At 37.6% G+C, this 18,895-nt stretch overlaps 2 long non-coding RNA genes across 2 annotated transcripts; both read right to left on the reverse strand.

Moving 5' to 3' along the window:
• Positions 1–1,265: 1,265 nt before the first annotated feature.
• Positions 1,266–4,383, reverse strand: LOC136243615 (uncharacterized). Its single transcript, XR_010694928.1, has 3 exons — positions 3,566–4,383; positions 2,258–2,329; positions 1,266–1,495 (listed from the first exon to the last, which is right to left on the reverse strand). It is a non-coding gene; the product is annotated as an uncharacterized lncRNA (long non-coding RNA).
• An 11,551-nt stretch (positions 4,384–15,934) lies between these two features.
• Positions 15,935–17,630, reverse strand: LOC136243446 (uncharacterized). The gene is made up of 3 exons (XR_010694872.1): positions 16,690–17,630; positions 16,445–16,531; positions 15,935–16,253 (listed from the first exon to the last, which is right to left on the reverse strand). It is a non-coding gene; the product is annotated as an uncharacterized lncRNA (long non-coding RNA).
• Between the last annotated feature and the right edge of the window lie 1,265 nt (positions 17,631–18,895).

Raw genomic sequence — 18,895 nt, forward strand, 5'->3', positions numbered from 1 at the left:
CTTAGTATTGTACCATAAATAATAGATACCCCATACTGGATTGAAAACTTCTAAAAGTTTAGCCTATTCATAGTGGGTGAACTGATGCGTATTAGTTAAAAGTTTGACAAATGCAAAGGTTGTTGTGAAAGGTGTCAGTCATGTTCTTAACTAAACTGGAACGAATATACTATGAACCACACACCAGCACATGTAGCGTTAGTAATAAACATTAGTCATAAATCATCCTGCCATTTACACAAACATGTATAAATACTTAAGGCACCTATCAAGACTCACAGTAGTGAGTCGCGCGGCCAGTAAAGCAGAAACGCGCGCCGCAGACAATAAATGACGTGACCACTACGTGAGGATTTTACAGGAACGAACGTTGTCAAATTCGGCCGTCCTGTAACTCACCCGCCACTTACGCTATCCCTCTGAAATTCTAGAGTTGAACTCATCGTGTCACAAGCAGTGAAGCAAATCCATGCCGATTGTTTCGTGATCGAGATTGCCGACATCAAAGGGGAAGTTTCATTTTTTTTAAAAATTTTTTTTATCGCATGTGGTTAGACGCAACCGCAGGTGTATGCCTTGCATTCCTTTGTGCATTCCAAACATTGATTGCCCTGCTATCGCTTCAGTATTCACTCAATCGCCTCAAGATTCACATCATCGATTTCACCATACATGATTATCCTACAGTCGTAATTTCAGCACCAAACAAAGTTTCAGTCATCCTCAGTCGACCTAGAGGCCAAATACAAAACCCAGATTGTTGTTTTCCGCAATACTCGCTTGGCATGTAGAGAAATGTGTCTTTAAACTGTTCTAAAAGTTTCGTTTAGATTGAAACATATGTTTTCGAGAATGGCTAGTTTGAAATTTGAGTTTAGTCGCCCCCACGTAATTTGCTCTCTAAGAATTTTACTCGGAATTTAAAGAATGACGTAGAGCACAACTGCGGTCCCTGGGTATTGATGAACTGGTGCTCTATGTAGTTAATCAGTGCATAAAGCCACAAAGAAGTGTGCTGCCATAGATTATACTGAGTCCACAGATATAATCTATGGTGCTGCATACCATCGTTAGTTTTTACCAAATTTAGCCGCCCCTACCATGACGTAATTTGTCCCTCTAAGGGCGCGGCTTAAAGAATGACACAATACAACTGCGGTTACCAGATTTTGACACAAGCTGCGAGTAATTAGCACATGTAGCTAGCCAATTGTCACCATGCATTATTACATTTTATAGCACTCCCACACAAAAATTACAGAGGACACATGAATGCCAAAAACTTTTCACAACAATAATGTAAGAATTGTACAATAATGACTGTAATATAACAGCTATGAAATGTTTTCCAGTGGCCCGCCATGGTAGCAAGTCTCACATGACGGCATGTATATTCATCCAATCCAAGCACAATGGGAGTAACACGTAAGTATGATGACAAGTTGGTATGACTCCATTTGTAGAATCCAGATGAGTGGGTGTGGCTCCAGTATGTCTAAACAGTTAACAAACATTCCTGTTATAAATACGTGCTAGAGTTGCAATATAATAGCATAGTATTTAAATGCAACAATACATAGTCTCCATTGCATCACTATCAAACGACACTAAGTGGAGGATATTGTTGCATCTCTAATATGTACACTCTATCAGTACAACCTGTCTTAATGGCCACCAGTATAGAAAGACAACCTCTCTTGAAAAGCCAATTCCAATTGAGAATTTATACACTGTTATCTGCTTATTGAGTGAAGGTGGCAATAAACAAGTTCCACCGTAATTTGTGACTGGGCCTGCGAAAACAGGGCATGTGGGCACAAACTACACCCTGTCACTCTACAGGTCATATCTTAGTGCTGGAACAGAATATTTCCATTCTGTAACTTGCATCATGATGCCAATTAAATGCTTACTAAGAGCTGTAAATTGCATTACCATAGCTTAATGATACAAAAAGGTATGAGTGATGAAAGTTTGAAAAAGTAGGCAAAAATCATGTGCCCACATACCCCATTTTCGCAGGCCCGGTCACATTTATACACATGATCTGATCTGTATATTCTGTCAGTGGATGAGATCCACTTGGCCAGGACAAAATGTGACCCAAATGTCCTGGATGATCCATACTCAACCCACTTATGACCCAGTGGCACAATGGAACTGAGTATAGAGAATACATTTATATTTATTTCTAAGATGTGTGGATGTGTGGACACATTACAACACATTACATGTACATACAAGACATGCTACGTACTGTTTTAGCATTTCAAGTCACCACATTATGTACGGACCAGTCAACAATGCTTCATAGTGCCCATCAGTAAACCTAAAGAAAAGTTACGAAAAACGAAAAATAAAAATTCACATAAGTACAATGAAACCTCATTAATATGGCCAGCTGTGGAACCAAAAATTTGGCCTGAATAACAAGGTGGCCTTATGAATGAGGTCATAAAGTACTGCTTAGCTATATTTGGGATTTACTAGAGGTGGCCAATATAATGAGGTGGTCTTATTAAAGAGGTTGCCGCTAAGTGAGGTTTCACTGTACATACAGTTCACAATGGTGAACAATATTAATGGTTAACAATATACACTGAAACCTGCAGGTCACTTGTGGAAGATTGCTCTCTACACAAAATGACACATTCAGAGATGGATGATACAGTAACACATTGTGACTTCAATACTCGTGATGTGTCACTGCTAGGCAGCAACCATATACACGGCACTGCCAATGCACAACATCGCACTTGCTTGTACACACAATTTTGCTCGAGATTTTACAAATTGATAATTAAGGGGTGTGGAAACTAGCTGCTCACTCGAAAGACTGTGTGGCAGCTGTTTCCCTTCTGTACAAGTGGCCACCAAGACAGGTCCACTGTGGATGAAAGCCAGGCATTAGATATTTGGCATTTCATGTGTTGAAGGCATTCCAGGGCTTCCGGTAGTCTCAAATCTCACCACAGTTTAACTCAGGCAGTGTTGTGGTCACCACTAAACCACTGGAATGCTGTGTTATGTGAAAAATATATCCTATGGATAATGACTTCATCACTTTCTTCATCAGGAGCTTATAAGGACCAATAGTAAAACTTTTTACACTTTGGGCTGACAGCCAACTGCCTAAGTCTGAAGCAGTGCCTTTGGTGCTCTAACAGATTGGCTGCCCCCTTACTGCCAGCACTCACTGTCTCATACGTTGTCACACACTAAATCCATCTCTATAGCCAGTTAGAACAGTATGCTTCTTACCTTTTTTAAGGCACAAAATGCAGTTTAAAAAGCTAGGTCAGAAAATTTTTGTCCCTACGGCCTGAATAATGACCAGCTTTCACTGTACTATTAATGATTAGTGATCATGGAGGATTATTTATTAAGATACTAAGATATACAAATGCTACAACCTCTAAATATAGCAGTAAATTTTTTACCCTGGTCCAATGTCTAATAATCGTGAGAGACTCTACTGTGACAAATACATGTTTATCATGATATGTGCTAATCGCCTTTTTACAATTAAGTTTTACAACACAAATACATGTATAATTAAACTCACCAATTGTGACTAAATCCCTTCAACGTGAAAAGACAAGTAATGAGACAACCTTGGAGACAACAGCCTCACAAACCTATTCTGGTGCGCTTATTTAGTAGTAATATAAATTTTAAAGGTGTTTATTTACAACAGGACATAATTACGCGCCCCTCTATTGTCTCTGTACATACTTGCCTTTTCTTTACTATTCTCATTTCATTTCACAAGATCTCTTGGCAGGGGCGTAGCTTCTTCACTTGAATTAGTCAATGCTTGAAGTAGATTGAGATACTCTAATAGTCACATTGCCATATTTTTATATTGTAAAGTGTGTAAGTAGCTAGTAATTTAAACTATACAATGCTAAGCAGAAGTTGTAACTATGCTAAATATTGATTGCAGTGTTACAGCTATTTTGTGACTGCTCTAATAGAGTATTTTGATCGTTTTAATGCAGTACAAGATGAAAGGCAAAGTGTTAAGGGTTTACTAGTTAAAATGGGTGTTAGTTGACTGCAGTTGCATGCCACTAACAGGGCCGCCCAGAGAAATTAGAGGGCCCAGGGAAAAGAGTTAAAGAGGGGCCCAGGGGCAAGGAAGGGTCTAGATCCTGACTGCTCTATTAGAGTATATCGATCTTTCCTTAAACAGGCAATCAAGGGGCCCCTTTTGGGCTGGGGCAGGGGGAAATACCCCCCCCATGTGGGCGGCCCTGGCCACTAAATTTACAGTTATATTTTAATATTCTGTCACTGTAATCTGGGGTTTCTGTCAAAACCATGGAAACTCACCTACTGTTATCAACAGTGCATTGCTTATTCTAACAAAAAGTATTGAAATCCCATCCAAAAACAGCTTATAGCTGTAAAAAAGTGCACGTCCAAGTAAAGCAGAGTTAACTGCGACAAAAAGTAATGATATCATAATGCGGCCATGTACGAGGTGTGCAAGTTGTAAAATTCATATTAGCTAATCAGATAATACAATGTTATTGTTAAAGTGTTAATGAGAACTATGTGATGCTAGTTTATAAGTGTGTGAGCATCTTCCACACAAATTTAATTCTCAATAAAGCAATGTGTATAGATTCTCTGATAGCAATAAATAGTTTGAGTTTGGCCGCCTTTCCTGTATACGGCAATGCTACGAACAAAGGAAAGGTGGCCGAACTCAAACTATTTATTGCTATCAGAGAATCTATACACATTGCTTTATTGAGAATTAAATTTGTGTGGCATTTATGAAGATGCTCACACACTTATAAACTAGCAGCACATAGTTCTCATTAACACTTTAACAATAACATTGTATTATCTGATTAGCCAATATGAATTTTACAACTTGCACACCTCGTACATGGCCGCATTATGATATCATTACTTTTTGTCGCAGTTAACTCTGCTTTACTTGGACGCGCACTTTTTTACAGCTATAAGCTGTTTTTGGATGGGTATATATACCAGTAGAAGGCCAATTTCCATCCTCTCCTAAACTTAGTAGCCAAAGCAATATCTAGGCAATAAACCAGTCCTTGAACAGAAAACAGTGTTTCAAAACTTTAGGCACAAAATGTGGATAGTCACATAGTTTTGCATGAACTCTTAGTATACGTGTGCTTCCAATCAAGGTAGGTGTCCATATACCTAGCTGTGGTTTTATTCTATTTATTTATTATTACTGGGCAGGCAGCTCTGCTGATGGGCCAAGGAAAAAAATAATTTACAAGAATTGCAAGTATATTAGCTAGCTACAATGGTTTAGTAAGTTAGATTATTGCAGTATTCTGTTGTAATGTGCATTCTCGTGTGCCCATGTGCGTGTGTGTGTGGATTGTATTTTGTCACAGGATGTCTCACGTGATGAGGAATGAATTGAGCCTTATCTGCAATTACGTCATAACGCAAAAATGGTGAAAAGAGTGAGGGTACTTTGTACAAAGAGCCATTTGAAAGGATAATGTTTTGAGATATTCCCCGTGAAGAAAACTTTGGTGGGACTTATTAATCTTCCTATGTAGGGGGCACACATTTTTGCATTCTTCGAAAATTGCTAGGCTGGTTTTGTTTTCAAAAGCAGACCTAGGACTTTCCAAGAAGCGCGAAAATGCGTTCCCCTACATAGGAATATAGTTAAGAAGTCTTACCAGAGTTTTCGCCAGCTTTCTTCGCAGAGAACAGCTCAAAATGTTATCCCTTCCAATGGCTCTGTGTACAAAGTACCCCTGCTCACATCAGTAATGTAACACGGATTGGTAAACAGACTGGAAGGCCCAGACTCACGAAAGTTACTTTGTCAACAAGAGAGGAAAAGTTTAAAATTCTCCGCAACAGGTTGAACTTGCGTAAGAAGGAGCACCCGACTCATGTCACTAAAGTATTTATAACACCTGACTTAACCCCACAAGAGCAAATACGGAACAAACAACTACGTGCCAGGCTAAGTGAGCTCAACAAGCAGGATAAATTGTATCGGATTAAGAATGGTAAAATAGTTCTAAGAGAAGCTTCCTAATTTAGACCAACTCCATCATATCAAGCCATATAATATCAAGATCAAAGTAGCTACAGAACAGATTTTAGCGATGTAGTGTCTCAAGCAAGTATTGTGATGAACTTGATCAGAAACTCTTGAATAATTTTGTAAGATATAAGATATATGCGTCATACTCCTTAATGGAGGTTTTGCATATTAAACTTAATAATAACAAGTTGATGTTGTGCTACTTCTAAAAACCAGGCGCCATGCAGCTAGCTAACTCATCTGGAATAACTATAGACAGTATATACTACTATGAATTAACCAACTATTTATTACTACTTTACAATATGGTAGTTTGGGTTGTGCAATAATATAATTAGCTATTTCTCGTAATTCATGAAATATTCGTAATTCATTCAATTACGTTGCTATGCACTGCTAAGGAAGCGTTTGTTAAATAAACCGCTTTCACCAACATATTACGCACAAAACTATCTTCTAAACTGTTTTATAGTGTGACTAACGTGTTTTTTCCCACAAATTCTCTCGACAAAGCCTCAAAGCTGCTCTTCATTTTCGTTCGCGTACGTAAGGGATACGCCCCCTTTCAACTCGAAGCGATAGGCTATTCCTGGCAGTGTACGAGGCCTGCACCGTTGTTTTTCAGTTACTAAATGCCTGAAAACCTCAAGGGGAAGGTAGTCTGAGGAAAGTCACCACACCCGTATTTCAGTACGCCGAAAAGAAACCACCTCAGAGCAAAGTTCACCTGTGCAGAAGTTTAATACAAACTTCATTTCACTTTTACTTCTTACGTAAAAGCTGCTTTCACCGTTATTAAACGATTTTGCTCACGTGGGTGCGTACGGACAAACATAGGTAGATAGGTAGATAGGTAGATAGATAGGTACACACTCACGAAACAATTACAGTAAACCAGGCGCAAGCCCACAGCCGGCCTTCGGCCGGCTGTGGGCGTGCGCCTGGTTTAATAATAATACTCTTTTCGCCATTTTTTGTGTTATGACGTAATTGCGGATAAGGCTCATCAGCTTATAGTTTCAATACACATACAAGTACGTACTCACCATAACGTTCGTATTACTGAACAGTTCACTAGCTCAGGGTGTAGTATCTATGCTCTATCACTGAGTGGCTTGCCACAATATAAAGTAGTCTCGCGGACGATTTATAATAAGTTAGCTTCAGCCGATATTCTGTAGCTAGCTAACTCACAACAAGTGTGTCGTGAATACCATGCGCCAGATGTTTGAATTGCCTATTCCAACACCATCACCTCGCAGGTCATGTGACATCCTACTATGTGGCACGTGGTTACTGCATGACCCCCTACATAACCTTGTTTATATAGGTTAGTCTGGCGCCGTCCGCCCCTTCGCAAAAAGGGGTGGGTGGTGCCAGGCTATGTATACTTACATGACTCAATGGTTGTTCAACAATTTTTGAAGTACCATCATTAAGTACCAAATATTATCCTGCTCAATTCCATTGTTTTGTGGTGTGATCCTAGCTAGATTCCTTAACCTCTCTTCAGGAAGCACTTAAAAGATTGTATTGGTGTCCAGACTCCAGAATTAAGGCCTACAATCTTTACATGGTTGTAGCTCTATATATAAATCTCCAATTATATCAAACATTCCAGTCCAATTGATTGATGGTGTTGCATGGTGGTGATTGTCTTTTGAAAAACGTAAATGCATGCATCATTGTATTGCAGGGATGGCTTGAATTGGTGGAGAGGGGAGGGGTCTGAGGTTTCCAGAAGTATTTTCAGGTAATTACTTAAATAAGGTAGCTACAAAAGATTCCAGTTGTTAGATAAGTAAATTGCCTTAATAGAACAGCCACATTTTTATCTCTTTTAGTTAACAAGTAGTGAAATAATCTCCCAGAAATTCCTGGGGGCTTGCCCCAGAATAATACCCATAGCTTTAAACATCATGCACAATGCAGAGTCCTAATGTAACCCCACCTATAGGTGTAGCAACGAGGGGGGAGGGGGGACTACCACTCTTATTTTAGAAGGGGCTTAGCCTCTCCAAATCACCTTTAGAACAGTCAAATAGTCTAAAAGAGCAGTCATGTACTAGCTAAGTAAATTATAAAATTCACTCTCAAAAAGACTTTTTTTTCAAAATTTCCTTTGGGGGCATGCCCCCAGACACTCCAAGACAACACGTGTTCCACATACTGAGTGAGCTTCACACATCACAAACTGCAACAGCTCCTCACTTTAAATTTCTGTTTATACGCCTCTTATCTTTATCCTTATTCTTATTAATACTTTACAGTGTCCTCTGTTTAAATCACCTGCTTGATAAGGTCAAGAAATTTAGCTAAAGGTGACCATTATATATTTTTATACTATTCATATGTATATAATGTGTGTGTGTGTTTTTGTGTGTGTGTGTGTGTGTGTGTGTGTGTGTGTGTGTGTGTACTGTTTCTGGTGATTTGAATCTAGGTATTTACATATCAAGGAACATGATAGTGTGCATGTGTCGTGTGGCAAGAAATGTGTATAATGCAGTAAGCATGCTCGTCTTTGATCTATATCGGACTACCCACCATCTGGACATTGGAAATTTAGGTGTACAAAATTTTCAGACAGCTAAAGAGCTAGGTCCTCCTTGCATATATTACTTAGCAGAGGTCTTCACTGCACCCTTGCAGGGCCACACATTTAAAAATATGATTATGTTGTGTATACTGAATGTGTGGGATTCCAATTTTGGCTACTCAGAAATGCACGCAGGGTTGTCAAACAAATTTCCCTCAATGCTTATAGGCTCATTGACCATATCAAGATACTGGTAAGCAAAGGGGAAAACCCCAGTACATAGCTTTACACGTTGAGGTCAATATGCTGGCACTGTGAATTTTGTGTTTGTTAGTTTGCGGCACTGAGCAGGGGCACCGAATATCAAAACTTGGACCCCAGGAGATCCCCTACATCCCTACAGACTCTAGACTAGTGATGTGCGATATATCGAAAAAATATCGATTGCGATAATTTTGCCGATATCGTATCGATTTTCGATACTGCTTTAGCAGATTTCGATATTTATCGAAAAGGTAATAATTTGCGATAATTATCGAAATATCGAAGAATATTTCGATAAATCTACAGCATTTAGTGTGTGATTGCGCAATCACGATAGAAATGAAGGTTGGTTCTGTACTATCTAGCCACTTTAAAAACTTGTCTGCCAGTTTTCTAGGCTTATTATTAGTTTTATGCAATGGTTTGTGTGCAAATTGTATTTCAAGCATATTTATAAATATCGGCCGCCCACGCAATTACACCACCCACACAATTAAAAATTATCGAAAATCGTATCGAAATCTCGATATTTACCCCAATATCGTATCGATATAATATCGAAATAAAAATCCTGATATCGCACACCACTACTCTAGACAACATAAATTGTTAGTCTATATAGCTACTCAATGCAAGGCTAAATTTGAATAATACACATGTGATAGAGCTGTATATATTATATTGATTTTGAAGTTCACATAGTCAGCATTGCTCTGTTACTTTCAGTACATGATGTGAAAAAAATTATGCCATATGAAATAATGCTTGGATGACAATACCATTACTAGTATTTCTGCTCCTCAGAATATTTATGGCAAGACAATGCAAAGAGTGGATCACAAAATAGATAGTGTATTTGCCTACAAGCTTACTTTTCATTTTCTTACACTGTTTGTTTTGTTTCCTTGCCATAGCATGCCACAGTAGCTACATGGTACTGTTTGTGGCCATATGTTTCCCAAGAACTCACATGCACATGAATGAGTATTATGAGTATTAATCTGAACCTGTTCATGTACTGGGCTCGGTAGACACTCAGTATTAATTATATTGCTAGTTATTATCATCGCTATCAATAATGGTTCAATCTCTGCATGATGACCATCCGCCACTCTCATGCAAGAATTCTGTAGTCTGTATTTGGCGGTGTTGGCTACAAAAATTGAAACAGATCATACAGACACAACATGAGGCACAACATGCATGGTCACCACATATGTATTTCCCGTACTACAAGTAAAGCCACACAAATACTAAACTTTCTAAAACATAACCTTAGTAATTGGAAGTAAAAGCTGTAATTACAATAGTATACAACCTTTTATGAAATACACAGTAGCTGTCTAGGATCCCAACATGTCAGAGACATCTAACAACTACAGAGCTGCTAGACAGACACATAATAATAAGTATGGGAGACATTACATCTTCGTTAGAGCATTTAGGTTGGAATGCTCTTCAAAAATGACCTACACTGACAAGATTATAAGCACTATCAATATCCTGTATCATGACTACGCACTTGACATCTCACATTATTGTCTCCCTCACGGCTCAACAAGAAATACCAGATAGTATCATACATTTTACCATGTTCATTTACTTTAGCATATCAGCAGAGATTTTATTCAAGAACCGCAATAAACAAATGGACTGAATTACCCAAAATGCTAATTGAATTGATTCATTTACAGCTAGCTTACAAAGACCATTAACATGATTGAGTAGCTCTGTATTTTCTGTAATATCTGTAAATTTCAGCTGAGTTTCCATAACAATAAATAAATAAAATGTGAAAGTTACATTTTCCATTTAATAATTAGAGACGTTGGGCGCACGCTTTAGTGTGGGGGATGAGTCGAGGCATGTCGAGGGGATGAGTCAACGGTGGGGACTATTCTACGGAACGGAACGGAACGGAACGGAACGGAACGGAATGATGGACTAAACCACGGAACGGAACGCTTTCTCAAATTGAAGCTTGCAACTTACCATTGCTGAAACTTCCCTTATAAGTTAGCAGTGGCATCTCCAGTGGGTGGTTAAACATAAGATAAAAAGAATTAACGGATCGATTGTGGGTTTTTGTTGGTTGTCATTAGTAACGAAGTATTATTGTGGGATGAGCTGTATCAGTGATGTTCATCCATACGGAAGGGAACTTTATGTGAGCTGTTTTTCTTATTTAGACTTTACAAAACAGTCTGGGCCGGTCTTTCAAGTCATAAGTCAGTGTATAAATAAAGCAAGCAGGAAGATACTGGTAACAGGAAAGAGCCAGCTGAATTAAAACTTGAAGAATTTTGTGCAGTGTGTGAGGAGCAAATATTTTGGCAGACCGCAAGGAGGGTATATTCTGCAAACATCACTGAAGTGTATGCATGGAGTTATTTATATATTAACAGCTGGTGCAGTGGACTAATGCCGTATTCAATAGTGAGCTGATTTTATCTGTTGCACAATTCAAGGATGTGTCTGACTGCTAGCCTTGAATCAGGCTAAATGCCAAAACTCCAAGATCAGCCAAATCTCTATTATAAGCTGCATGTGAAACCATGCCCGTAGCCACCAGGCAAATGTGATTTGGACCAGGATGTGTGTGTAATTTCAATGTAAAACATCACTGAAGTGTATGCATGGAGTTATTTATATATTAACAGCTGGTGCAGTGGACTAATGCCATATTCAATAGTGAGCTGATTTTATCTGTTGCACAATTCAAGGATGTGTCTGACTGCTAGCCTTGAATCAGGCTAAATGCCAAAACTCCAAGATCAGCCAAATCTCTATTATAAGCTGCATGTGAAACCATGCCCGTAGCCACCAGGCAAACGTGATTTGGACCAGGATGTGTGTGTAATTTCAATGTATCTAGTCAGACCTGAAATGGAACACTCACATTAATTACATACTACCTAAGAATCCTAGGATTTCTTAAGTGTAACATTTCACATGCTTCACTTCAAACAAAACAGGTTAAATTCGTTCGTCTATTTTCAAGTGATTCCCAGTCCAGCTGGTCCATGAAATTACAATGGGATCACATGTATTTGTTACAGTGCGGGCTGTCCTGTGTTGGATCTACTCTAGAGTTGAGATTTCAAGGTAGACTCACTGCCAATGTACTGACACTAGTACTGTTGTAGCATGTTTAAGTGGAGGACAAATGAAATAGTAATGCTAGATTATTTATGTATACAAATTTTTCATATTGAAATTGATATCCCATTTTGATTTGTACTTCCACTTTGCAACATATTCAAGAGCAAGAAGCTACCACACTTAATCTCCAACCACTGTCATTAATTAACCAAGATCTCACTAGTCTGTAATTCACCTTACTGTAGTGATTTTATTGATTCATCTGTATGTTTTCTTCATTTTCCTTTGAAGTTGTACCAAGAGTTCATAATAAGGTGGAGAGTGTCTAACTTGAATGCATTCACCAAACACCCTGCTTAAAGTAACACCTCGGCCTTATTTCAGAACAAAGGCTTTACCTTCTTCAGCATCACTAATCAACATTCAGCATCACTAATCAACAGTTTTCTATCCCCCAGTAAAGGTGTTGATTTGATGAAAGGTGAACTTTACGCAGGGTGTTTGTACAGGCCATACTGAGAGTTAGACACTCCCCCATACAAATCAGTATTACGAACTCTTGGTTGTACAGTATAGGTAAACAAAGATAAGTTTCTCTCCCATCTTATTCTAGGATTTCTATTGACAAGGAAAATTCAATTATTTGTATACAGGCTCAAAATTGAGAAAATATAAATTAATATTATACAGTCAGTTTGCTTTTGGATATTTAATGTCTCCAACCACAACAAAAATTCGATGAATCCATGCATCTCATCACTGGTCGTCTGAACATTCTGAAAGTGATACCTCACTCAATCAACCATATATTCTGTTTATTAGACTGAATAAAGTCATGATTATCTAAACAATCACTTAATTAATGTTTTATAATTATCCTATTCCATTTTCCTGGAGGTTCCACTGATAAAATGCAATTTCAGCAATGATAGCAGCTAGCCAAGCTGCAAGTTGATTCAGAAAGCATTCCATTCTGTAAAATAGACCCCATCCAGAATTCAACTCAGTACTCAGGCTGAGATATCTGACAATAGTCCACTACTCTGTTAATGAATCATTGATGTTCACACAATATAGCCTCCTTGAGGTATCTGAATGTTTGCTCCTCACAGACTGCACAAAATTCCTTTAGATTCTGCTTAGACTGAGTTGATTCAGCTTGTCACCATACTTGTTTCCTTTGTAGTGTAGCTATACACATACTGATTTATGCTGATTAGAAAGGCTGGGCCTCAGACTGTACATTCTAAAGTCAAGTAAGTAAAAACAACTCACATGCTAGTAAAAACAAGTCATGCATTAAGTTCCCTATTGATATATCCGAAGATGAACACACTGAGTCAGCTATTCCTACAATTAGTACTTCGTTACTAATGACAACCAACAAGAACCCACAATCGATCCTTAAATTCGTTTTATCTTTCTTGGGGTACGTTTAATTACCTGCTGGAAGTGCCACTGATAACTTGTACAGCAATGGTAAGCTGCAAGCTTCAATCTGAGAAAGCATTCCGTTCCGCAGTTTAGTCCATCATTCCGTTCCGTTCCGTTCCGTTCCGTAGAATAGACCCCACCTGAGTCAACAGCGAAATCATTTATACGGCAGGGATTACAGGCTCTCGCTAAGAGAGAGGCATTGTCCTATTGAGTTAAGACAGTACTCCTGTTTCTATGTGTGGCTCAAAGATAGACAGATAGCTACGTCCGTCACGATTTCGGGAGTTGTGAAAAAGACAAAACATATGATGTCGGACACGTTCCCAGCTACCTTTCGGCGCAACTCGATCGCGCGTAAAATCCGTCCTGGAAGTGCTGGAGAAGGCTGATATCCAACTAGACACAGGCGCGATGACCTAGCTACACTGGCAATGTGAAGCATCAGCGATCCAAGCCATTTCATATCAAATTTGAAATGCCTGCAGACGTGTACGTCGATCAGTTTTGTCCTGCTTTTGGAATTCGACTAGCTACATGAGAGCGTTAGCCGCGATGTGCTGTTTGAGAGATTTATTAGTAGATACTACGCTGATCGCCTACGCATCATTCAACGGCACAGGGAAGAAGGTAACGCCATTGCAATTGATCTCTCCAATAAACTAGTGTGTGCACCAGAGGAAGTGTTACTCGATATTGGTCCACTGGTTCTGTTTAACCGGCCACCCTTGAGTTGCTACAAACTTGCCGATCATGTCATGGATGAATTTGAAATTTATTTATTTATTATTATTGATTAGCAAAACCCATTGGGTAAATCGCTAATGTACAAAAACAAAATTTTAGTGTCTGCATTTTGCAAACGGTTTTTGAAAGTAAGTAAGTCTATCTATATTGTCAAGATCTTCCATATCTAAATTGTTCCAGTCTGGTATTGATCTTGGTAAGAATGAGTTACTATATCTAGGCATTCCAGCCCGATTTCTAAATTTTGGAAAAATGGGCTTTTTATATGCTCAATAGATAGAGTATTGATTGCCGATCTCAGAAATATATAGTTTGTTGTGTTGGAATTAGCTACGTTGGCATGCACAGTGCTTAAAAACTGAAAAACGGTACATTTTTTCTCCGGGCCTCCCCATACATTTTAAAGGGAAAACAGCACAATTGAATCAGGAAGCCATCTAGTAATCTGGACTATCTTGAAACTGCAGTTGCTTCTAGCTGCAAGTTTGTACATGTAATGAGAGTAAGTTCAGGTCTTATTGGATCTCAGCAATCTTTGTATGCTTTGTGGTGAGCAAATATGTTTCACCTACTGCACACTTCTTAATACAATGGTGTATACCCATAGGCAAGTGGCTATCTCAAGTTAGTAAAAACATCAAGTTAACAACTTATAAAAAGTAAACAACTAAAGTGGAGGTGGCACAATGATGCAACAATACCTAAGGTGGAGTTGTGGTTTCAATTATTGCATTGTCATGCCAGCTTTGAAGTGGTTTATCATACTTTGAGCTGATGACACAGCCATCAGAAAATTGCTCTGGAGCTGACAATCGCTAACCCGAGTGAAGTAACTTCGCACTTTAAAGTAAGCACCAGTAACTACCTTCCACCCGGCAGTACGTTTTTAAAAGTTTTAAAGTATTCTACACGCATTACAAGGCTTGAATAAATTATAAGACCACACAAAACTTACTTATATGTAACGCGCACGATAAAACTAAGATTTTCATGATGATCAGCGTGTGGACAAACCCCACAGCGATTTTCATCCTCATTGGAGCTCGGACGACGGAGCAATCCCAAGTTAAACACGAGTTGTTATTTTGTGCCAGGGATCTATTGGGGGAAAAACGGAGAATTTTTAAATTTAAAAATCTCGGATACTGGAATGCCTACTATATCGATTTGTTCTGGCATACAACTGTAATAGCTTCAAGGGATGGTTTGCCCTGGTACTTGTTGCAGGAGATAACACTGGCAGATACTGATTTGGAACATAAATTAATTTGTTTACAAACTTAAACAACAGCATCAGACGTGCCTGTTTCCTACGATCTTCCAGTGTTGGCCCGGCATTTTAATTCTGTTCTATACCATATGCGTATTTTGTACCGTGTACGGTACGATTTTCCGTACCATACGCGTACGGTATGGACATACGCGTATGGTACGTACCATATGCGTATTATGCCTTTTCTCAGTGTCTTCTAGCCTTGCCATCACCTAGCTACAATGGGCTGTCTTTACAAGCATTTCTAGCTGAGTAAACTTAGAACACAACATAATAATCTGCTTACTACTGAGCTGTAACTATGTAGATTTATTCATCAGCACACACATGCATTTTATCCTCACCATGCCCATGCATGCATGCATTTCCCACTATATAGTCCTACACTGATGTACCTAAATCTTATGTACATGATCTCACTTTGTCTGCAGAACTTCACATGAATGGTACTGTGTATGTATGCTACTTTATAGCTATCAGAAACATGCAGATGCATGGTCTCATACTCAATTATAAATGTGGATAACTGCATGACAATTTACAACACAATTAGGTAAATAAGCGAGGAGAGCAATTGCAACGTGCATGGTAGCTAGTAGGTTCTAACTGAATTATACATATACTGCTTGTGCAAAGCTAATAACTTGAAAAATGAACTTAGTAAGTGTCATCAGTTATGCAACATGCCATGCATGGCTCCTCACTGTATTTGCATTTTGATATACTATGTACACTCTTCTTTTGAGGATCCAATTTCTTGTTTACGTACTTTTCTTGATTATACATACTGTAAATAGTACCTTGCACCACTCACATTCATCACACTGGACCTACAGCAAAAATAATTATTAATGTGGATGTTAAAGAGTACATTCAGATAAGAGAAGCTAAACACATTGTCTTCCCATCCACAAGCATGACAGTAAGTAGTAAGTAGCTATACAACACACTTATAACAATTAAACAATGCTAGATAATATACATTCATTACTGAATTATTCATTAGAACTCATAAACGCACCATAAAATCTTTGCCATGTTATGTTTTCCTACTTCATCTCATTATAGGCAATGTGCATGCCTCATTCAATAGCAAAGATTCAGCAAACTGCAGTTTTAAAACAAATATTGCACAATTAATTGCTATGCACATCAGTCTTAGAGTATAGCATGTCTAATATTGCTATAAGTTACAGCCATGTAGGTTTACATTAATTTGCAAACTGAAACATTACTTTCTCTACAGTTATTATATCTCTTTCCTACCTATAGCTCCCTCAATGTTATTGTATCAGCATTCTCCAGGTCTTCCTCTGTTTGAGCAATCATTACAATGTACTTCTTGAGCTCATCTGATTGTAATTGTCTGCTCAACACTCCTTTAGTGCCACCAGGCATAAATATCCATTTTTAAATAACAAATTAAAGGTAAACAATAGATTATATGTAGCAACAATAAAATAAAATATTTAATGAAATAATATGCATATATATATATATATATGCCCTGAAAAAATTGGTTTGATTTGCCTATGGATGTAAATTATTTAATATGGTTGCTATGTTTTAACCAATCAAAATGTAGTATTTTAATGTGTATTTATATGGATAATTATATCAAAATCTTATGTTTATATTTAGCTACAATGCTACCTCTACTGCAGGCTTAGTGTTTATATCACCTTGCATTCCTGTTATATTCATTGAAAAATCGTGAATACCAATATGCTGGCACAATTCTAAAGCCTAACAGAAATCAATGTCTTTTGTCCTAAATAATGCTTTAGAAGATCAAACTTTAAATTTCAGTTTCTGAGTAAGGCAAGGAGCATGTTGCTCTTGTTTTATGTTGAAAGGATAATTGGGCACCTTTAAACCCAAACACATTTTTACAAAGTTCATATATACAAGTATAGAGAAGCCCCTAGTAGAGTTTTTTGGGTAATATCGCTGTATAGTCTTTAATTATTGTACTAATCTTTGACTATCTTCAGGTGTATTTGTAAACACATAAATATTATGTGTGGGTATTGTTCTAATTGTAGGGAAACATAGGCTCTTGGGCAGACCGTTTATAGGCAAAACAGACCACTGTATATAATATTATTAATCAATAACTGAAAGTACACAATAACAACTAACTCTTACAACTACAGTACACAATATTAATATTACAGGTATATATGCATAAATTACATTATATTACATCATGTCACATCATTACATTACATCATTAACTCTACAGCATTATGTAATAATGGCCTAGTTTTTGAATTTTCATTATATCAATTAAACAATGGACCACGAATCCAATAGGAAGCAACATGTGTGTAGCAATTGCAGCCACAATGTACTGTGTGGAAGAAGAAACAAAAAATAAAATTTATCATAATTATGTTGTCAGTGTGTGCAGTTGCTATGCAACAGCTAGATAATTTGTGACTGGATTTGCAAAAATGTACCTTTCCACACACAAAGTTTAACCCATGAACTTCGGGGTTTCATAAGTTTTTGAACATATACCTTATAATTATCCATGAGTGTACAGTAGCTCCTATAGTATCTAGCAGCATTTTGAAACTAAGAGCAAGTTTATCAGTGTAAGGAGTCAAGTGTTACACCATTTTGTTTGATGGTATGTAAAATGTGAGGAAAAGGTACCTTTTCACAAATCTGGTCATTTTAACACAACTATTCTAAAGAACGTACAGTATGCCAGCTTGTGTATTTTCAAATCAATAGCATTTCCACTATGGAGAAATGAAGTCATTTGTTATAAAAATGTGAGATGAAAATCCATGACAAATAAGGGAGTAGACAGCTGGATAAGCCAATAAATCAATATGTACAAAAGTCAGAAGACATCAAGAAAATAATCGTAAAAAAGGATTTTTCATTTTAACAAAGAACTTGTTATCCCTGCTGCAAAAAACAGCAAACACTTCATTTATTAAAATAACAACAGGGAATTTTTGTTGTTGTAACATCATTTCCTTGTTAAAGTAAAAAATTGTTGTTACACTAACAGTCACTTTTTGTTAAAACATCTAGAATGTTAAAACAGCAATTAACAGTTCTGCTGAAACAATGTATGCTTTTTTGTCATTTTTTGGCATTTTTTACAGTGCAGGTGCTTACATAAACCATGCATCATAATTGTATGGGTGATGGCACTATTGTATTTAGTGGAACTGTCAGATACTTTGATGAAATGAAATGTTAAACAGACAACGAGATACATTGTTATAGATTATGCACCAATGACTATGTATAAATCAAGACATATTATATTTAATCTCCTTCCTTTGATTTATACTTTTCAGACTTATACTGTATGTAGCTATAGGTGTTATCATGTTTTTCGTAAAGCTTCCAACCCAGACGATTGACCTTTATTAATTTTGACTATGTAGAATTCCATCAGATCCTACCAGATCAGCAGGACTTAACACAATTCAAGACTGGATCTGCT

This window comes from Dysidea avara, chromosome 13, assembly GCF_963678975.1.
Source record: "Dysidea avara chromosome 13, odDysAvar1.4, whole genome shotgun sequence".
NCBI classification, from domain to species: Eukaryota; Metazoa; Porifera; class Demospongiae; order Dictyoceratida; family Dysideidae; genus Dysidea; species Dysidea avara.